Below are 4,068 nucleotides of genomic sequence, written 5' to 3' on the forward strand. Positions count from 1 at the left end.
ATTCAGGAAACAAGTTTTCCAATTTCAAGTGTTATATTTTGGTCTGTCAACAGTGCTGCAAGTTTTCACCCGAGTGCTCACCCCATTAGCCAACTGACTCCACTTACTGAGAGTCAATATTTCTCTATTCATGGACAACTGGCTGATTCATTCACCCACAAAAAGAGTTGCATGAAGGATCTTCAAAAGACTTTTATTGATGGGAGCTCAGGGTTTACTTTTGAACTTAAAAATATCTCAACAGATATTCTTCACGACATATTCTTGATTTGAGAACAAAGATCAATTCTCAGAATTTAAGGGCTTCTCCATCCCTAGAAGAGTAGAGGACTGCCTGAAGAAAGTCAGCCTTTTCCTTTCTTTCCAAACATGCTCAGGCGCTCAATGGATGAATCTGCTGAGCAACCTGGCATCCGTCGAACATTTTGTGAGGTTGAAAGGTTGAACACGAGGCCTCTACAATTTTTTATAAGGGTCAGTTGGGATCGAAGGATAATTCAAGATTGTTCCTACACAATACACAAACCATCGGGCCTTTACATAAGGGATTACTTTCAGCATAGGCTGGAATTGCAGCTGTTAAATTCTTGAACAAGGTGGTTAGGCAGTAACTACTGTCTGGTAGGCAGGTAGGCCCGCCTTCCCAGATGTAAACACTCCACTTTGCTTTCGGCCGTCTTCCGATGAAGATGTATGTTTGTGAGCTCTTGCTGACTAGCCGTTAATTACAATTTTCCCTGTGTGATCTTTATTTTGAATAAATATGTATGTATACACTGTGTTTAATATTTATAAATAATTGATTTTAATCATTAATATGCAAACCCACTTTGTGATAGCCTTGATAGTCAACTTTCTACTTTGTGTTAAGGGTTGGTATCAAGGGTGTGCCAGCATCTTTATTAGTACACATTTTCGCCCTTTAATGTTAGGATAAGACATGTATTCATCCGAAATTTACGCTTACGCTTTGGAAATTACTGAGGGGAACTTTGTTTCTTCTGGTAATTCCTCTTCTCTTTCATCCTTTCGCTAATTATCGGACGAAGATAGAAGAGAGGGCGTGTGGTGTTAATGTTTGAAGGATCTCTCATTTCGGAGGGCGGTGCCCTTGGATGCCAGTGGAGTATCCTTATTACTTTAAGTCATATTTTCTCTTTTACAGGCTAACAGTGGTGATAGCTGATTACAGCAGTAGATGGTTGGATATCTCTTCGTGTTGGTTATCCTAACCTTGGAATTGTACCTGTTACTCGTAGCATGCTGTGATATTAGTCCTCCAGTATGTGTACTTTTCCCCTCCCGGAAATCATATTCATTTACCACTGCTATCCTGGAGTTTTGTCACTGGACAAAGCCTTTGTCGGTGCCGTGTAATTATCAACTCTATTCCTGCCGGTAAATGTACATACCTCATCCTGTAGAAGAAGTCTTGCAGAATTTGGAGAAGTTGAATAGGAAGAGAGCTTGTCAAGTGTTGTCATCTTCCTCTTCAGAATCATCATATTTTTCATCAGCCTCCACTCCTTCAACTTCTGAGACTCCCTGCCGAAGGAGAAGGTAGTCCCCTCCCCTAAGAACTGTCATCAGGAAACTACTAAGGGTCTGCCTCCTCGAACTGAGGAGGCAGTTTGGTCTTCTGCAGGCTCTCCCGTTCTTTCGGGAACAGGAACTGTCACGGAATAGAGTGGAAGAAAGGAGCGAGTCACTCTGGTGAATCATGCCTTGCCGGTGATCACTCTCATGGTGATTACTCGGTTCCCAGGGTTGACGTGACAGTCCTGTTGAGAGGTTTTGGCCTCTCCAGTCAGGTGCACGCTCAGCCTCCCACCAATCAGTGAGTCTTCCTTAAGTAAAGGACTGAGGGTTTGTATATCATGTAGGATAAAATCTCAGTTTTTGAAAGTAAATTATTTTTCCTAACTATACAAACCTGAGGTCCTTGACGTACATTAATGCCCACCTCATGCCACCCCTCAGTCTGAACCTGGGCCGAAAGGCAAAGTGGAGACGGTAGTTACTGCCTAACCACCTTGTTCAAGAATTTAACGGCTGTAATTCCAGCCTATGCTGAAAGTAATTACTTATATAAAGGACCTCAGGTTTGTATTAGTTAGGAAAAATACAATTTACTTTCAAGAATTGTGATTTTGTGTGTATTTCAGATAACTCACGAGATAAAGGAGAACTTGCATTGGTGGAACTTCATAAGCAGACTGACGTTGGGAAAATCTCTATATATAGTGAACCCAGACCTAGACTTTTTTGCCAACTTGTCAGATCTAGGCTGAGGAGCTCTCATGGGGGTAAAAGAAGTTTTGGGGTTGTGGTCCCAACAGGAGAGAAATCTCATATCAACCTGAAAACTAAAAGTAATCCATTTGGGACTGCAGCACTTTTCGAAGGAAGTCCACAACAAGGTGATAGCGGTCCATACAGACAACACCACAACATTGGTATATATATCAAGCTCTAAGGGGGAACTCACTCATTCTCCCTTTGCAAAACAGCCTTCTTTGGGCAAACCAGAATCGTACCCAGTTGATAACAAGATTCATTCAGGGGAAATGTGCCGAACTTTGGAAATTGGGGGGAGAATTTATATTGGATTTGATTATGACGTCCAAAAACCATTGTTTTCCTCTGTTCTGCTCACCCTTTCCAGATCCTCTAGCTTGGGGGACAGATACGATGATGCAGGATTGGTCCAACCTGGATCTGTATGCCTTCCCTCCATTTGGGATGGTGAGGGAGGTCCTGAAGAAGTTCCAGTTGCACCAGAACGTCAAGATGACCCTGATAGCTTCCTTTTGGCCATGGAAAGGGTGGTTCCCAGAACTTATCGAACTGCTGGTCGACTTCCCAAAGCTCCTTCCGTCGATTCCAAGTCTGCTCAGACAACCCCACTTCAGGAGGTTTTATCAGGGTACATCCTTTCTGGCCCTGGCAAGGTTTTGTCTGTCTGGAGACTCATAAAAGCGAAGGGCTTTTCAAGAGCTGTGGCAGAAGCTATCACTAAATGTAGAGTACATACTACTACGTAGCAAAGCTTACCAGACAAATTGGGCAGTGTTTAGACTTTTGTGTAAGAAAAGAACATCTTGTCTTCTAAAACCACTTCAGCTCAGGTGGTGGCCTTTTTTTTTTTTGAGATCATGCAGGGGCCTATCGTCTTCAATTATGAAAGGGTATAGAGCTATGCTTAGCTCTGGTCTTTGATACAGAGGGCTAGATATTTCATCCAACCAGGATCACTCAGATCTTATTAAATCTTTTGACATGACCAAGAATAAGGAGAAACATGTCCTTAGAACCTAGACATTGTCCTCAGGTGGCTCTCAGACTTTCATTTTGAACCTGTGTGTTCATCTTCGCTGAGAAATATTAATAAGAAGACTATATTTCTCATGGCTCTAGCCGCTGGTAGGAGGGTGAGTGAGCTCCATGCGATAGACAAAAGGATTGGTTTTTCTTAGGGAGACAGTGTCTGCTCCCTCACTTTGGCATTCCTAGCAAAGAATGAGGAGCCTTCACAGCCCTCGCCTCGTTCTTTTACCATCAAAAGTTTAATGGACATTCTAGGTTCAGAAAAAGGGGAGAGGGTTCAGTGCCCAGTGAGAACACCTAGATGTTATACAAAGGACAGAGAAGATTAGAGGTCCAGCAAGTAACCTTTGGTGTTCAGTAAAGAACCTTTCTAGACCCTTGTCTAAGAATGCTCTCTTTTTGTGGGATCTCATTTTGGAAGCACATTCTCAGATTGGAGAGGGATATTTACTGTACTAAAGGTTAGACCCACATTGTGAGAGCAGTGGCTACATCAGTATCTTTCAAAACATAACCTGGCTTTCTTTGATTTTGCAGACTACATATTGGAGGTGTATGTGAGTAGTTTTGTTATGCACTAGTATTTTGCAAGATGTGGAAACAAACTTATGAAATCTGCATTACGTTAGGACCATTGTTCTGTGGCTGGCGTAGTGTTTTGGGAGAAAATGTAGGAAGTCAGTGCCTCAGTGGCGTGATTGGTATGGTCTTGACCTACCACCTCTTTGGCTGCGAGTTCAA

This window comes from Macrobrachium nipponense, chromosome 9, assembly GCF_015104395.2.
Source record: "Macrobrachium nipponense isolate FS-2020 chromosome 9, ASM1510439v2, whole genome shotgun sequence".
Taxonomy (NCBI): Eukaryota; Metazoa; Arthropoda; class Malacostraca; order Decapoda; family Palaemonidae; genus Macrobrachium; species Macrobrachium nipponense.